The following is a 19332-nucleotide window of genomic DNA, read 5'->3' as shown; positions in this document are numbered from 1 at the left end:
GGGGGCAGAGCCTGGCCTTAAAGGTTCTCAGGCAAGGATATTACTGGCCAACTCTGTCCAAAGACGCGATCTCATACGTGAAGAAGTGCGAGCCAGCGATTTGCTGCGGTTGCCCGAGCTCCTCCTGTCGAGCTAAGAATGATCTCGGCCCTTTGGCCGTTTGCCGTTTGGGGAATAGACTTAGTGGGCGCCCTGCCCACTGGAAAGGGCGGGGTCCGTTATGCCGTAGTAGCCATCGACTACTTTACCAAATGGGCTCAGGCAGAACCATTGGCAACAATCACGTCTAAAAAGGTGCTTGACTTCGTGGTTAAAAGCATCGTCTGTCGCTTCGGCCTGCCCAAGAAGATCGTCTCCGATAATGGCACTCAGTTCAACAGCGACCTGTTCACCGAGTTTTGTGAAAGACACGGAATTGTGAAAGGCTTCTCCTCCGTGGCGTATCCTCAGGCAAACGGCCAGGTCAAGGCTGTCAACAAGACTCTAAAGGCGAGCCTCAAGAAAAGATTAGAAGAAGCAAAGGGGATCTGACCGGAATAGCTCCCTCAGGTCCTATGGGCATACCGGACCTCACATCAGACTCCTACGGGTCACACTCCTTTCTCCCTAACCTTCGGGAGTGAAGCAGTCCTCCCCGTGGAAGTTAAGGTTCTGTCACATAGAGCCCAGTCTTACGACCAGGATCGGAACAATGAGCTCCTACGCCATTCCCTCGATCTGGTTGACGAAAGGCGGGAGGATTCGCAACTCCAGCTCGCCCATTATCAGCAGAAGATCACTTGCTACTTCAACTCTAAAGTCAGAAAACGCGCCTTTAGCGTTGGCGACTTGGTCCTAAGGAGAGTTTTCCTTGCCGGGAAAGATCCCAAAGATGGAGTTTTGGGCCCAAACTGGGAAGGACCATACCAGGTCATCGAAGTCATCAAGGAAGGAACTTATAAGCTAGCTCGACTTGATGGAGGGGCGGTCCCGCGAACTTGGAACGCCGTCCACTTAAAGAGATATTACCAATGATCCACTTGTAAGGCCTGAAAGGCCACTTTTTATGTATTAATAAAAATTCGCTTTTATGCATTTTTGCAAGTGTAATCTTAAAGTAACCACGAAAGACACTTTCCCAGTTACTTGGGGGGCACATGGTACCTGGATATAACCAGGTCTCCTTAACGACTTAGATGTTGATCCTTATCTATGGATCATTGTTCTTCTTAAAGAGCTCGAGATATGGATAAGGATTAACGCTAACTAAGTCCTATCCTGGTTTTAACCGGGTCATAAAACTTAGAAGTTAATTTAAATCTATTTCTCCTCATTCTTCTTAAAGAGCTTGAGATATGGATAAAAGTTAACACGAACTAAGTTTTCTAAATAAGCTCTTGGTTTTAACTGGGTCATAAAACTTATAAGTTAACTTAAATCTATTTCTCCTTGTTCTTCTTAAAGAGCTTGAGATATGGATAAAAGTTAACACGAACTAAGTTTTCTAAATAAGCTCCTGGTTTTAACTGGGTCATAAAACTTAGAAGTTAACTTAAATCTATTTCTCCGTGTTCTTCTTAAAGAGCTTGAGATATGGATAAAAGTTAACACGAACTAAGTTTTCTAAATAAGTTCCTGGTTTTAACTGGGTCATAAAACTTAGATGTTGATATAAATCTATTTATCGTTCGCTGTTCTTTTCAAAGAGCTCGAGATATAAATAGCGGTTAACACGAACTAAGTTTATCAAAAAGATATATATATTGTAGCCAAAAGCATGAAAAAATATAAGTTAAAGGTGCAAGGAAAATTGTCTCGAGGTAAAAACACCTCATGCAAAGGTTACAAAAAAGACTTCAAAATATATAAAAAAAAAAAAGACGAAGAGAAAAAGCGCCCTAAGCTCCGTCAGTTGGCCCTTTGGAGGTCGTCGTTTCACCCTGCTCCGTCGCACCAGAGGCTTCCCCAGTCTCCGAAGGCGGCGCCTCTCTGTCGAGGCGAGCTTGGAACTTCACCAGTAAGCGCGCCCAGAGGTCCGGTGGCATGAAAGAGAAGTTAGCCTCCGGATTGTAGGCCCAATAGTGATAGAACAGATCCTGCATGGACTGCTCCGAGATGGCCCGTTCGGCCTCCAGGGCAGCCTGGGCGGCTTGGGTCTCAGTCTTCGCTGCCTCAAGGTCTGCCTGCGAGGTGGCAAGGGAGGTCTCGAGCTCTTGGACCTTCAGGCGGGTCTTCTCCAAGTCGATCTGGGTCTTCTCCAACTCGACCTTCGAGGTCGCCAAGGCATCCTTAGTCAACTTAACCTCCTGAAGGGTGGCTTGGGGATCGATCCTCATGTCATCGAACTGAGTCCTGGCCCTGATGATGCTTCGGTGAAGGGCGACGACACCCTGCGAGGAATGAAAGATAAACTGACTCAGAGAAAAAATAAGACAGAGTGTAATGGTAAAAGCTTTAAAAGAATAGGGCAGCTTACCGTTAGGGTCATGCTCATGGAAGAGTCCATGACGTCAACCGGGCTCATCGTCTCAATAGTCTGGAGTTCCTTCTCGGTGAACTTGTAGATATGGCTAACGGCGTAGTTCGCCGTTTCATACACCGTTCCCCGGAAGACCTCTGGGATCTTCTCCAGGTCCTGGGGATTGACCGGGATGCATACATCGGAGGCCGCCGCAGCTGGAGTCCCGATCTCCATTCCTACGTCCTGGGGGGCAGGCGGAACTCGCTGAGGCAGTGGAGGAATTTTTCCTGCTCCGGCAGCTGGAAGGATCGCCCCTACGACCTGGGCTAGCAGGGTTTTCTCCTTCTCCTTTGTTGGAGATTTAGTGGAGACCCCGGCAGAGCTCTTGGAACCCCAGAGCCTTTTCTGTCTTGGCCCGGCTGGGGGGTTCCCCCCGAAGACTACGCCCCGCAAGCTATCCTCGGGCTGAGACATCTCTTCTGTCAAACAAAAAACGTGGTTATTACAAGTTAGCAATCATACAAAGATAAAGACAAAAGGTTAAAGCTAAAAAATCATATGAATACTAAGGGAGCCCTACCCCCCGAGCTGGAAGAACCTAAGACGATTATTTCACGAACTGGCGTAGGTTCTAGATCCGGTTCTGACTCAGGGTTAGATTCTTCTACATACTGCCTAAGCCTCGGAGCATAGATACCCCTCTGGAGTGATGGCCATGTGCGTAGGTTGGTCCCATACTCCTCGAATATGATCGACCTAAAAGCTAGGGTGTTATCTACTACTACGGTACCCCTAGGCCGGCTCTCTTGGTGATCCAGCACGAGCCGGTCAACACAATGGAGAAGGAGTGTGTTCAGGTCCGGATCCCTTCGGTGACGATGGACGATCTGCCTAGGATTGAACCTAACCAGCCGGGGGTCTGCAGTGGCCCTATCTAGATTCTTAAACAAGTAAGGTTTACCTTGGCCAGAAGGACCCGCAGCTGCTCTGGATTGGATCCTCTCCTCGCCCATCCTCTGGGCGACCTCCAAGGTCCTCTTCCTGTTCCTCACGAGCAGAACTTCAGCCGCCTCATCCTCCTCATCTTCCTCTACCGCGACCTCCTCCACGATGATAGGTCTGTTGTCGCGGGCTGGGGGCAGCCCCCGGGGCCTCTTCAGGTTCAGGGTCTGATTTGGGAAAATCAGTTTGCAGAACACCATCGTCTCGTCCATCACGAGCACGCGATAGTCCTTCTCACTGGGGGGCAAGCCCGCCAGTGTTTCATATTGGCCCCCGAGGGTCACAGACTTTTCGGTCCTTGCGTAGATGGCTGCAGGATTAGCTGGAATCAGAGTGGAATACGGGAGGAACTAAAATAAAATAACACTTAAGAGGCGAGCTAAGATCAGGGATCACTTACAAGGACGATTGAAGTAGTGGTGCTCGCAGTTCCGGAACCCAGTTGACATGAAGAACTGGTCCTTGAAGTAATTAGGGTGGCTGGGCAGCTCGATGACCGCCGCCGTATTGGGAAAACGGGTTAAATAGTAAAACCCGTCACCTCGCCCCCGCTGATCCAGGCTGGCTTTGAGGCAAAAGAAATATAAAATATCAGCAGGAGTGGGGACCTCCCACTCCTGCTTCTTGAATAAGTACCTCAACCCTGCCAGCAGACGGTAGGAGTTGGGGGGGAGCTGAAATGGGGCCAACCCCACGTAGTTCAGGAAATCAGCGAAGTACTGATCCAGGGGAAGGAAGGCCTCTGCCTTGAAGTGTTCACCGCTCCAGGCCGCGAACGATTCACCGAGCGGCGTGAAGCTCCGCTCGCCATCCGAGGCAGGTCGGGCAATAACGGAGGCTTTCCCCAGTGGAATGTTGTGAGTGAGGAAGAGTTTGTTGATCTTCATCTGGTCGGTTATCTTTGAGACAATTCTCTCCGCCTCAAAGAATGCGTCGGGGGCCACCTCGACCTCCTTCTCCACGGCCGGCCCGAAGCGGGGGATCAGGGAGCTAGGCATCACCGCCTTTCCTTTTTCCTGCTGGGGGGCCGAGCTTCCAACGTTCTTCTGAGGGAGGTTCTTTTTTGAAGCCATCTGGTCGCCTAGCAAACAAAAGAAAACACTTTAGAAAAGGCGACCCAAGCAGGAGGAAGAAATAATTATTATTTGCACGAGCTGAGGTAAGCCCAGCTCGTGGAGAGTGGAACCCCGCAGTTCACTGAACACGCGCGTATACTCCCAACAGATCCGAGATTACTCGGAATTCGCGTGTCAGGGGGTTCATAATAGAATTTGCCTTGGGGGGAAAGTTTCAATAGGCAGAAAATTACAAAACCGCTTATGAGGCGTGTTCCCTAAGCTACCCGGTTTTGCACCCAAAATTCTCAAAACTCCTACCCATAAATTTTCCCCAGAAAAAATATCCTGCAACCCTTACTCTAAAGCGATTTCCTACAACGAATATACCCTAACCTAAAAAGGGCTGTCACCCTCCATATCCACAAAACCCAGAAAACCCTTGCATGCGGCTACAGTGAATTTTTTTTACCTAAGCTACAGTAGCATGTTTTCAAAGTACGCAGAGTCAGGAGACTTACTGTGTATGACTGGGAGGTGGACGAGAGTGTTGTGTTGATAGAAGATTCGTCGGTGTAGTAGCTTCCAAAGCTTCGGAGAAATCCGTGCGCCTGAGCTTCTTGAACGGTGAAAATGGCAGCAACAGATTCAAGGGTTTCGTTCTTCTGAAATATGGAGAGGAAAGAGGAAAAGAGGTTTGAAAAATTTCGAATGAAAGGGTGGCCCGTGCGTAGGGTGCCCACCCCCTTTTTATATACGTGAAGGATCACATGTAGAAGGCTTTTGGATAGCCCTGATGAGGGATCCAAGGCCTTCCACTCGAAATACGAAACGACGGCTGGGCATAGGCTAGGCCATTAAATGCGGTTCTCGTAAGACATACCGTCACCACCCACGATGTGCCACATGTCAGGCGCCTGCGTAGAGGGTGGAATGCGAAGAGTTGTGGGGAAGTCTAAAAGCCCCTACTGTGGTCTTCTATATGACGTCATATACCACGAGCAGGAGCTTGGGGGGCAGATGTACGCCCTGATTTTCCCACGGGCTGATTAGCAGGCCGAGCCTCGGACTAATCATGGTTAGTCCATAAATTTCTCCCAGGTCGGAGCTCCTGTCTTGAGGTCGTGCCCCCCTTAGCTCGAGGGATCCACAAAATATCGCCAGGACTCCCAAGACTGGAGCAAGGAGTCGAAAGGCCGAAGGTCGGGTCAGATGCACAGCTCGTGGTACGAGCTGGATATGGAGGCCATGACCTCTTGTAAAGTCAACACACGCAAGATAAACGTGCATATATCTGACATCACGTGTCCGATATCTCCCTGACTTCTCGGACACGCTGCAGGAACGTGCGTGTTCAGACACCCACAGCTGTGTTGGGCCGTGCGGCCCATTATCTCCTTATCTATCGATTTGACCATACTTCTGTGTCAGGTTTAGGAATGAATCATGAATGTCACAGAGTTGATATGACAAATAAGAAGGCCACGGGATGACCTCCTTACCAACTTCCAGGTGCCCTCTCCTATAAATATGGAGGCCCTGGGAGTTGATAGGGGTTGGTTGGCAAAAAGGGTCTCTGGAGAGATATACTTTGTAACCAAATACCCAGAATATATCAATAATATTGACTAGTGGAGTAGAAGGATTTTTAACCTTTGAACCACTTAAAAACGTGTCTTGAGTCACCTAGTTCACTCACTAAGATCTTATATCTGTTACGGTTCGCATTTAGCACTAATCCCTTTCTCTTTTTCTCTTAATTTCCTGTTGGCGAAGAACCGCGTCAACAGACATTTATTAGTTAGATAATACATCCTCCTTACAGGGAAGGCAAGAAGCCTTTCTTAGATTTTGTAAACTAAACTATTTAAGCTTCTTATCTATATAAGTTGCTTGAGACAGAGCCTAAGGATTGTTCTTTCAATCTCTATAGAATTGAATGTACAGAACATTCTTGGCTTTTCTAAATCCAATATTTAGAAATATTCAGCTAACCATTTCTATTCTATTGACGATTTCTCTACATCATTCCTAATGATTAGAAAGTTGTCAACATTAAGAATAAGAATCACAACAGAATCTTTCTAGTCGAGTTCTTCAAATGATTTTGTTATGTCAATCATTCTAGTAAAGAATACTTAGACATTCATTTAAATCAATCTAGTAATCCATGCATAAAGCAGTGGATAAGAGTATGTAAACATATTCAAGTTTGAGTACAATAGAAGACATTTATTCAAGCAATAAATTTTTCTTTCTGTTCATAGCCTTTGACTATTAAGCTATCTTTGAAAAGTCTGTACTTTTCTCTGTTCTCCTCTTCATCTTGAATATCTTGTTTCAAACTGAAGTTCAATGAACTTTAGTTGGATATTCAAGAGTCCAGATGTCAAAGATTTCCAAATTCCATTTCTTGATTCATGATTTTCAACCATTGTTTTCTGTAAAATCTTTTTCATTTCATAACTAGCATGTGAATGAAGTATAGTTAGATTGTGTGTGTTGGAGTAGTTACTAACTAATGCTCCCACTACAACTATGCTTTACTGAATCTGTGATATTCTTTGGTTTTATCATTGTTAATTATCAGTAACTCGCTTACTTGACTTGCAGTCATTATTCCTAGTACAACTTAACTAGAAAATATAGTGATTATAATAAACATGCTTCATTAAAGTAGCATTTAAAGAGATACAAACTTTTTTGTAATATTTTATGATTATTAAACTGCTTCACTAAATGACTTCATGGAATTTTTTTAATTTATTCACATAACCACTTGTGAATCCCAACTTCTAAGTTTTCGATGTTGTACAATCAACCATGTACAGAGTATAATAAGTGTTAAAATTATAGAAATAATGAAGACGATAATGATTACTCATTATCTATTTAATCTTATCTAATATGATGATACTCCATTTCCAAAATACTAATTTTGCTTAGCATTCTAGTTGTATGTGAGTTGGGTTTGAATTCCAAGTTCACATGGAAACTACTTGAATTCAAAATTCGTGTTTAGACTTCCTTTTGATTAGATCAAACAAGTGTCTAAGTGACTTTACTTCGAATGTTGCATAAAAATTTCTAGAAACTTTCTTTGCATTTGATCAAAGTTAAACATATTTAAAATAAATGTCAATCAATATTGACTTACTATTTATTATTTCCTTTATCTTTGTACATTAAAGAGTTCAACATACATCGCTATGTATTAGCTAAACGATTATGTGATTTTTGAGCCTTTATTAGAGAAATGTCTTTTGGTTTACTTTAATTAACAGACTATATAAACAGGGAGAAAACCATTGAATGGTTGCAATAAAAGATTGTCATTTATTTGTTTTATATGTCTAATTAATTACAAACAAATCTAAAAAATAATTCACATATATGTTTCACTTAATTGGGATTGGAATAAAATGTCTTATTAAATCTATGATTTGTACAATAATTGTAGTGACCCAAATTTACTAATAAGGCTTGGAGCCTTGATTAGTGTGTCTGGAGGGCAATAATTATTATATTGTATTAATTTATGTGAATTTAATGAATATGTGGTTATAATGCATGTTTAGGTGAAATAAATATGCATGTGGGCCCCATTTGGTTGTTAAGGGCAAATTGGTAATTTTAGCCCGTTGAGGGCATAAATGTAATGTATGTGATGTTGTTGATATAATTGTGATTTATTTGTGATGCACGTTCCGAAATGGTCCTAGAGAGCCATTCCGCTTAAAGTCACAACAGGATTTAATACCCGGCTCGGGAGGAGCCTAGGGGTATTTTGGGAACATTATAACTTGAGTTTGGGAATTTGTAAGTAATGGTTAGTGACATTTTGGTAACTTGGGTAACCATAGGTAACCATTGAGGATAGTTACTTTAAGTGTGGAAGTGGTATTTTTGCAAGGGATTAAGGAAAGGACTAAAGTGCCTTGAGGGTTAGTTAGAGACTAAAATAGAAATGAGGGTAGTTGGGTAATTAGGCTTTAGGAAGGGATAACCGTGGCTGAAGGATATTCATTCACGTTTTTCTACACTTAGACAAATTCAAGAATTTTGTTGAATGCTTGAGAAGAAGCAAGAAGGAAAGGAAGAAGGGTCTAGGGCTGAGATTGGAGTTGAGTTTCTTGAGATCAAAGAAGGAGTTTAAGATGAGTTTGGGCAGCTAGAGTCAAGCTTAGGCCAAGATTTGTCCAGAGGTAAGGCATCATCTCTGAATTTTAGTTTCTTGCAAATTTGATTTTGGAGGTTAGGTTGAATATTGAAAGCTGGGTTTTGGCTTAGCAATTGTAGAATTCAGCTAAAGAATCAAAGGGTGTCAAGCTTGGAAGTGGATTTGGTGGTGGCTCAAGGTCGAATTCCATCTTGAGGTATGAACTCCACGCATATTTGAAAGTCTTTATCTGGTATGGTTTAAGATTTTTCAAAGGGAGGTTTAAGTTTTGAAAGGCTTGGTTTAAATTTCTGAAGTTTTAAACCAAATTATGAATTGTAGGTTTGATTGTGTGTTTGAGTTGGTTGATGATGGTTTTGAGTTGTTAGATGGTTTATTTGGGGGTTTTGAATTAAATTTGGGACTTAGGTATGCATTGGTATTGGTTTGGGAGTGTTTTGGCTCGGGGAAAACGTTGGGAGAAACCCAGATTTCTGGGTTTGCGAAGGGGCGCCGCGACCCTGTTCTTCTGCACCGTGGCGCTAGGCAGCTTCAGGGGAAGGGAGCCCTTCTGGGCGCCGCGGCCCTCATTGGGTGGCGCTGCGGTGCTAGGCCATTTCTGGGCAGGGGAAAATTGTAACGCCCTACTTCCTTAGAGCCATTACTAAGTGAGTTTAAAAACGTGCTTTCTACTCGCTAATCGAGGTTTTAAGTCAAACAGTGTAATTAAGCCATAAACAGAGGAAAAATGTAGAATTAACTCCATATCATTGAGGATCGTAAAAGTTTGACACCTGGGATCCCAAAATACAGTTTAGAAATATTTACAACATAAAAACTGTACTAATTCGGCTAAACGACAAAATCTAAGTTCATTTACAAGCATCTCCCAAAATCCTCTGGTTGTGGCAGCCAGGCTGGCCAAACACGTACACGTCGCCTCACGCCTGCTGTACTCATCATTGGTTGATCTTCTCTTTACCCTTACCTGCACCACAGAGCATCTGTGAGACGAAGCCCAGCAAGAAAACCCACAAACAGATAGCACATGCAACACATATAACAAGCATATAAACAGGCCACCAATTGGCTATACACATACGGCCAAGCCGTCCTAGGCGTTACCAAGCCCTGGATTCGCGGACCACGCCGTGAGGAGATCCCAAGTATCCGTCTAGGGACTCGCCCTGGCAACTTGCACTCCACGTGCTCAACACTGCTCCCAACCCCTTGCCGTTCTCTGCCTTGCACTCAACGTGTCCAATGCCATTCCCGGCTTTAGCCAATCACTCACACCCTAATACACATAGCATATCAAGCAAGTATAGAACTCTAGCATATTCAGTTAAAGGGCTACGCCCCGCAGTTCTAACATATTGGGCTCGGCCCTGCATATCAATTCCATTCAAACATATTGGGCTCAGCCTTGCACACAAGCCCTATGGGAACAAGGGTTTTCTTACCTAAGTTCCGAGCTTTCTGAGCACCGATGCCCCGAGCACAGTCCTCTAACGTGAGCCTTGCCGAAACCCTAGTCACAACACATTAACAATGTCCATCAATCAAATTCTAATCCAATAAATAACTTTGAGCCATAACCTTAACCTCCGGGACCTTGAACTCTATCAATCTGGGTGATAAAATCCATCCCGAGCCTTACCCCTTGAGTTCCCAAGCCTAAAATACCCTTAAAAACTCAAACTGGCACTGAGGGCCGCAGCCCCATCCATAAGAGTCGCGGCTAGCCTCAAAACAGAGGCTAGCACCACACTGACCCCCACACGGGCCGCGGCGCGCGCACCAAGCGCCACGGCGTGCATGAACCTCTCGGCCACCCATGGCCGTGCGCGCACACGGGCCGTGGTGCACCCCTCCTAGGGCCGCGGCTCTCACCTCCAAACCCAGATTTTTCCACCATTTTTCCACACCTTTCCTTAAGCTAATTCACCCAAAACTCATCTATTAAACCCAGACAACTAACACAATTATTCCAGCTTAGTAACAGCACCGAAACCCCATTGAATCCTACTTCAAAACCCAGCCAAAATTCTCAAAAAGTAAACCAATCTTGACTAGCATGCAATCCTCAATAACTAGCAGAAATCCAAGACTAAACCTTAGTATTTAGAGCTTACCTTTGCTGAACTCAGACCCTGGGTTGATCCTCAATCCTTAAGCTTCAAGCCCCTATAATATCACAGCTGAATTCCCTTAGACCTTCAAGTTGATTCCCAGATTTTTCCTTGTGTTTATCTTAAAGAGTGAATGAGGAAGGAAGAGATAAAACTATCCTTAGTTGAAAGAAAAGAGAGTAAGTCAGTTTCCCTAGAGTTTCTAAGCATTTCCTCTTTTTTGTTTTATTTGACTTAAATCTAAAGGGTTACCTCAAGGCTCGGGGTACCAAAATGTCCTCGAGGGCAAAATGGTAAATTTCCCCAGTATTCCCGCCTAGACATTCTATCCTCAAATATATCTCCAAATATTTATTTTCATGTCCCAATAATCCCGTAACACACCTAGTACCCAAATTACCCCTTGACTCGACCCGAGTCTGAATCTCAACCCTGTTGTGACTTTCCGACTTACCGCTCACCAGGACTGTCTCGGTCCGTGCTGCACAGACATATCACATATACATAACATTTATCACATTTATACCCCTAATATCTAGATGGGGTCCACATGCGTATTTAACTTAACTAAGCATGCATCATAATCATATATATACACATAAATCCACATATAAGCATATTAAACCACTTATTGCCCTCCAGGCACACTAATCAAGGTCCTAAGCCCGATTAGCAAATTTGGGTCGTTACAAAAATTGTGGTTTTTAGGCTTTTGCCCAGGGGCTCGAGGGACGCTTTCGCCACTTTGTGTGGGGTTCCGGGAGCTTCCGAGAGCTCGGGTTTGGTTCCGGGAGACGCTTTTGAATTGGTTAGTAATGGGGATGTTATTTGCGTGTTGTGACTAGGTTCTCGGAGAGGCTCAGATTAGAGGTCCGTGCTCGAGGGTTCAGTGCTCAAGAAGCTCAAGACACAGGTAAGAAAACTGTTGTACCCATAGAGCAGGGCGAGGCCCCATAGTTGTGTTGCAGGGCACGACCCTATATGATTATGTGTTGGGTGTAGTCCATTGAATATGTTAGTATATGTTTAAGTTATGTTTAGATTATGCTGTGTATGCATATACGTGAATGATCGGCTAGGGTCGGGAACGGCGAAGGCCAGGAATGGCGAAGGCCGAGAACGGCAAGGGGCCGGAAGCAACGTTTAGCACGCGGAGTGCGAGTTGCCAGGATAAGACCCTAAAGGATACCTAGGATATCCTTATGGTGTAGATCGCAACTCAGGGCCTGGTAAAGCACCTGAGACGGCATGGTCGTGTTTGTTTAATTTATGGACAAATTGGTTATATGCTAAATGGTTCATATGCGTATATTATCTGCTTTTGTGGAGTTTTCTTGCTGGGCTTCGGCTCACGGGTGCTCTATGGTGCAGGTAAGGGCAAGGAGAAAGTCAACCGACCATGAGTATGGAGAGCGTGACGCGACGCGTACATGTCCGGTCTGCCTGGCTGCCACGGCCAGGGGTATTTTTGGAAGTTGTTTGTAAAGAATTCTATTTTGTCGTTTAGTCGACTTTAAATATATTTTGAGTTGTAAATATTTATAAACAGTATTTTGGGATCCCAAATGTTAATTGTCTTATGAATTTTAATGAATGGAATTATTTTCAAAGTTTATGTCTCTATTTATGATTTAATTACACGTTTGCCTTAAAACCTCGATTAGCGAGTTAAAAGCACGTTTAAAACTCACTTAGTAACGGCTCTAAGGAAGTAAGGCGTTACAATAATGAATAATGAATAATTATCATTTATACTCATTGATGAAATAGGTGGAACAAGTATATTTAAAAAAAATAACAACTGAATTTATTATTCAATAGAAATACTAAACTTGCTCATTCATTAAATAAGGAATCTAAAAACATAGTTTCTAGAAAAAGAATTTATTAATTTCTTTCATAATGAAAATAAACTATTTCAAAATGAAAAAATTTAAATTGTTTTAAACTAAACAAAATAAATTTCTAAACAATTATTTTCTTTATTCAATTGTCTTCATCATTTCTTCTACCCTTTGGTTTCAATGCAACTATTCTTTTTCTCTAAAGAATTATGCATACCCGAAAACAAGAACATATGAAAAATATTATTAGTGGCATAATTTTGAATCAAGCATTCAAAAATATTAAAGAAGAGTTTTTGAGTAAATCGAATTTACCCCATATTTCAAAAATTGTGCATGTGCTATAGCATCATCTTTTATCATGGCCCACATCTCATATGCAGTTTCAATAACCATATATTTTTCTTTAATATCGCCATGCATGGTCGATAACATGAATTGACGTGCCAGGTGATTCGATCTCATCCATTCACCATATTTTTCATGTTCATCAAAGCTAGATGAAAAACTTGGTTCCTCTGGTGGTAGATCATAGATCGCTCCATACAAGTTTTGTATTCTTAAGACAATGTGAATCTCATCGTACCATCTTCTCATGTGGTTAAGATTAAATGGAATCATTTCCAAGAGTTTGTCAATGAGGTGTGTTTGATTTCTCAAATTTTCAAGTACAAGATTAGGATTAAGAGAATGAACCATTATTGTTGGAAATAAATAAATAAAATAAAATAAATTAAAACATATAAAAAATTATCATATTTTATTTGGAAAAATAAATATGATGCATAAATGCAACATATAAAAACACAAAAAATATACTAATCCATGATAAATTAATTTGAAAAGTTAATGGACCGCCTTAGGGTAGGCGAGACTAATCCCAAATTAATTTTTGAGACAAATCTCAATTTCATAAGTGAAAACTTAAAAACGCTTTTTTCTCTTTTGACTTATGAACTACCGCTAGTTTGGTCAAGATGCACTAGTCGTGTTCGAAAGCCTAGATACACATTTGGAGTGTAACCCATTATTTTCAATCAATGACTTAATTCAATAGTGTGCCTTAGGGTCAGTCAAACTTGAAAGACGTCACTAATTATATTCTCATAAGAGAAGTCAACCTTGAGATAAAATAAACATATTCGGAAGCATTTCCTTAGGGAGGTCACAAACAGAGGCGACATGAGACCCTTCCTATACCTCTCGGTGTTCAACCAATAATGGAGACCATGAGACTTATTGTCATAACTCCATCTCCCACTCACTATTTTGGAAAAGTGTGTTTTTCACAAAATCAATATTTTTTTAATTTAGTTGTAAAAATAAATTTAATTATTTTTACCAAATGATATTCTATTAGTTACTAATCTAATTAAGTAAAACCAAAAACAAAAAATTGTGCCCTTAATTCTAATTCTAATTTTGCTTTAGTTAAGAGAACATCATTTTTATTTTAATAAAACATTTTCATTAAAAAAAATTAAACAAATTTAATTTTGATTTACCATATTAACTAATTAAGACTAAATTTATTATTATATGAATTATCATATATAAACATATAACAAAAAAAATATATAGGACGTTCCTAATAGCATGTTTCTACACGAATGTAATGCATGCTAGTTGCATACTATATGGGTATATGAATGACATGTTATAATGCATGACCAAATATTAAACATTTTAATCACATTAAAATATTTATAATTAATAAATAAAATAAAAGCAGGTATGGTAACTTTTGGGTATTTCTAGAAAAATTACAATACTTGCAAAAATATACATGAAAAATGTAACGTAGACTGATTAAGGCTTGATGAAGAGCACTTTGATCTTCAACCTTGAGATGTAGTCTTGTTGAGCTAATGTCACCCCTTTTCTTTATCCATTTTGAATTATACAACTTTTTAATTATTTTAAACAAATTAATAAAATAATTAAACTTTGGGTTTTAACACCAAAAAGTTTCTAAGGCCCAATTTGAATTTGGTAATTTAATTCAAAAATAAAATTAAACAATTTAATTTTAATAAATTAAAATTCAAGATAATTTATATTTTGGATATTTTAATCAAAACAATTTTAATTATGGAAGGTAACAATTGAAATTTTTTTAATTAAGGTAAGTAATCATCATTATTTCAATTAAAGAAATTACCAAATTAAAACCATTTTAATTCAATTTCTGATTTTTAATTAAATGAATAATTAAAAATATATTTATGGTAACAACACCCTAGGTGTGTACCAAGGGGTGGCGGCAGCAGATGGTCTGGCGGTGGCTGGGCGCAGGGGCGTGGTGGCTGGGCGCAGGGGCGCGACTGCTTGGGCGTAGGGGCACGTCTACTTGTGTGCGTAGGGTGTGGCTGCCTGGGTGCGCAGGACGTGGTGGTTGGCAGCACGTATGCGGCTGGCTGGGCAGCACCTCGGGCTCATGCTCGAGGCTTGAGCTAGGGATCACAACAGAATTTTATACCCAGAATTTTTAAACAAAAATTACAAAAATCTTATGCCCCAAATTGCTTACACATTTCATTTAGAAAATTTAAGAACAATTCCTAAACCCAAAAGCATCATAATAAACAACCCTTAAGAATCTATCATCATGAAAACAAATATCCATCCATTCAAACATCTATCACATATAATATGAAATGCATATAACCTCACACAACAATTAATAATATGTATAGAATAATGACCTACTCTGGTACCAATTGTTGGAAACCCAATCATAGTACGCAGCGAAAACTCATGCGTGGTGGGCCCATTGTTTTGTTTATGAACAACAGAACAACAACAATAATTTTTTTTTCATTAATCATATAAACAATTTATATGACCAAGAAAAAAATCTAGAAACATTATCATACAATACTATTAATCATGCAAGAAATATGCATATAAATATACAATATATTTATATACAACATATAAACACACAAAATCAAGAACATAAACTTTTACCTCTTAAAGCCTATCAAGTGTCCTTGAGTCTTTTTGTATTTTTAACGATCTTCCTATCCAAAACTTTAAGCACTCAAGCCACAATCTTCTAGAGTGTTCTCTACACCTCAAGATGTGTGTGAGCACATAGAAAACATGGGTTTGTATTTTAGGAATCACAAGTATTTCTCAGCACATGAGAACTTGGATTATGGTCTGAGAATGGCTAAAAGAAAGAAGAAGAAGGAAAAACTTTTTGTCTGACAAAAAGCTCTTAATGATTTTTGTTCTGTGTATTTTTCTTGTATGTTGTAGTATATTTCTCTTCTTCTTCTTCTATATCATATATATAGAGATATTTATATTACCTTATTATTCCTAATAATAATAATGATGATGATATGATTTGATTTAGGTAAATGTCTAACTCACCATATTTGAAAAACTATTTTCAAATTATTAAATAATTAAATAAATAAAACAAAAACTATACATATACAATATCAGTACAAGTGGTACATGTGACTGTGTCAGGCGTGTACTCCTATTCCCTTTCCAGGGATTTTACATTATTCTTTTATTTAATTATTAAACTAAATCAATCTCCCACAAAATAAAGTGTTAATCTTTTTAAGGAAAAGATGACAACCATATTTCAAAATTTAAATTCTAAATACAAATTGATGATCATCATTATCATCATCTTTTAAAATTAAATAAATTAAAAAATTATCTTTGACTTACCAATTTTATTTTCTCCCACTCAAATAAAATAATTAATTTCAAAATTTTATTTATTTATTTATATGAAATTCAAAAATTTATATATTTAAATTAATAAATATAATTTTTAAATTAATAATTAATTCTAAATTAATTATTCAACCTCAATTATCATATAATTGCATACTTGACCCAAAGAATAAAATTCTTCTCAAATTCTCAAATTACAGTTATACCCTGTATCAACTCTTACCTTGATATGGTGTTGATGATGCTACCCTGGGAACCTATAATATCAAACTCCAATAAATATTACATTATTAATCAAAGTTTTTTTGATTAAATAATCATATTTATTAAACTCATGATTACTCCACTAAAAATATGAGATTGAACTCTTGATAATTATAGACATATATTTATTGAGTACTTTATTAAGAATAAAGTGTCCATTGATATAATCATTACATACAGCGTTAATCCTCTATTAATGGATCATAATTAAAAGGGAATAAAATTACTGTTTTGCCCTTTTAGCTATATCTTGTTCCTAGAGTACCATTGACTTTACTAGTGAAGGTTGTGTCACAACAAGTTTGTGACGTGATCGCTCATAACCTTTTCAGTTCCAAAAGTCAACCCAATAGGGAACCATTATTCAATCTATAAGAAGGTATAGATTTCATATATGTTAAACTACATCCTCACCCATATACATCATTGAGTCCCAAAAACAATTGTTCTTAGCCTGATCATTCTGACAAACATTAACGCATGAATCAAAGGATCATATGACATATATAGGAGTTCATAGTAACCTCAAGATTAAGATCATCGTGTATATGATCATCGTTTGATGTGTTTGATTAATACTATGAAATGGTGTTTAAACAAGTATTAACAAATCAGACCTGGTCAAGTTCTATATACTCTCAGCATTCAAAGTACCTCCACTAAAGTGTCCTACTACACTAGTAACCTATATCTAGGTCACATGTATTCATAATACTAGCGGACCGTACTTGCAGTAATTAATCTAAAGATTTCATAGCTTTATTTTACTGCGAACTATTTAAGTTTATTATCTTAATCTCGATCATCCTATACCAATATGAGATTAAGACCACATAGATAAACTTTGCAATTAACTGATATTCACTTAATATTATCATATAATATCACACATAGTTTATATATATATAATAATTCAATTATTTATTTCATTTTAAACATTTGTCAACTATAATTGCTTTAAGGGAACTATTCCCTACAGAGAAGGCCCACGATCTCATAATCATGGGGAGGTGGACACGTATCTCCACCACCCAATGATTGTGTATCAAACCACGATCTCTAGTCTTGCTGACCATGTAACAGCTCCTGGGTACTATAAATAAAGGACCCAAGGCTTCATAAAGAGGGGAGTATTCTGGGGCGGATATTTTTGGAGAAGAGACTCTGGGAAAATTTGTGACGAGTGAACTCTTCAGTTCATATTTGTAATTGTCAATCGAGTGATTCAATACTAAAGACTAAGTGGATTAGGTTATTACTGTTCATCAGAATAGGGCTGAACCATTATAAATTTATGTGTGTTTGTTTATATATTTGTACTCTGTCGTATATTTATATTTATTTCGTTCAAAATGTGTCATATACAACATCTATGATAAATATTCTCATTCAATTATACTAATGAACCTCCAAGATGTAAGTATAGGCTATGTCGTAGGGTAAGCTTTTAACGAACAAACCAAAAGATTCACATAATATAATTAATAGAAATATTACCACTCAAAATTAATTTAGATCGACTTGACCTATGATCAACGTTGTGACTCTGATTAGATTCGATAATAATAATACTTATTTATCTATCAATAATCAGTGTCGGTCCTAGTTCAGTGTAACAAAATACATTCAATCTTATCTACTTAGCTAATGTCATGGACAAGACATCACAACTAGTGTATAAGTAGATCATATCGTAGATTAACAAATTAGTGAAAATCCTGTGCATAGTTTTAATCTTAGAACTAATGCTTTTAAACATAAAATTACATTTAAAATCCACTGTGGCCCAGTCATTATAAGTGTAACTTATTTATATGTTCGGAATTTTATATATGTTTGTACTATGCAAATATTCATGTAATAAATACAAGCAAGAAATACAATTGATAATCAAAAATAATTTCTACTTTATTGATAATAAAAAATGCTACATAAAAAATGTGGTTTTATAAGGGCATAAAACCTAGCAATAGTCATGTCTTAGAGTTATATGTCTTGATTTTCCATTGTACACTTTACTGTATGCTCTAGCCATTCTGGCTTGATTTTCACGATGTATCGAGATCTTCGATACATCAATCACGGTTAAAGGTATCTCCAACATGAGATCTCTAAGTCACTCTGCCTCTTTTTCAATTGCCTCTAAAGCTATAAACTCGAATACCATGGTTGAGTAAGAAATACACATTTGTTTCTTAGATCCCCAAGAAACTGCACCCTCGCCAAGAGTGAATACCCAACTGGTTGTGGAGAGATTATCTCCCACACCAGATATCAACCTACTATCGATATATCCTTCAAGTATCTTAGGAAACTTTGAGTATTGAAGGCTTAGTCCCTTGGCTCTCTTAAGATACCCAAAAACTCTTACTATAGTCTTTCAATGCTTGATACTTGGATTGCTAGTAAATATACTAAGTTTACTAACTGTATATGCAATGTCCACTCTAGTGCAATGAACAACTTACATTAAGCTTCCTAATGCACTTGCATGCTCTAGTTGAACCACTTCTCTTCCTTCATTTTATTCAAGCTTTTGACTTGAATCGAATGGTATGTTTGCCACTTTGATATTAAGATGATTGAACTTGTCAAGCATTTTCTTAATATAATGTGCTTAACTTAAGTCATATCCATCCAAATTTCTTCTAATCTTGATACCTAGAATGGTATCGACCTCTCCAAGGTCATTCGTTTGAAAAGTGGAAGAAAAAAATCTATTTGTTTCTATTAT

This window comes from Humulus lupulus, chromosome 7 (genome assembly GCF_963169125.1).
Source record: "Humulus lupulus chromosome 7, drHumLupu1.1, whole genome shotgun sequence".
In the NCBI taxonomy this organism is placed as follows: domain Eukaryota; kingdom Viridiplantae; phylum Streptophyta; class Magnoliopsida; order Rosales; family Cannabaceae; genus Humulus; species Humulus lupulus.
Note: the sequence above shows the minus strand (reverse complement) of the source record.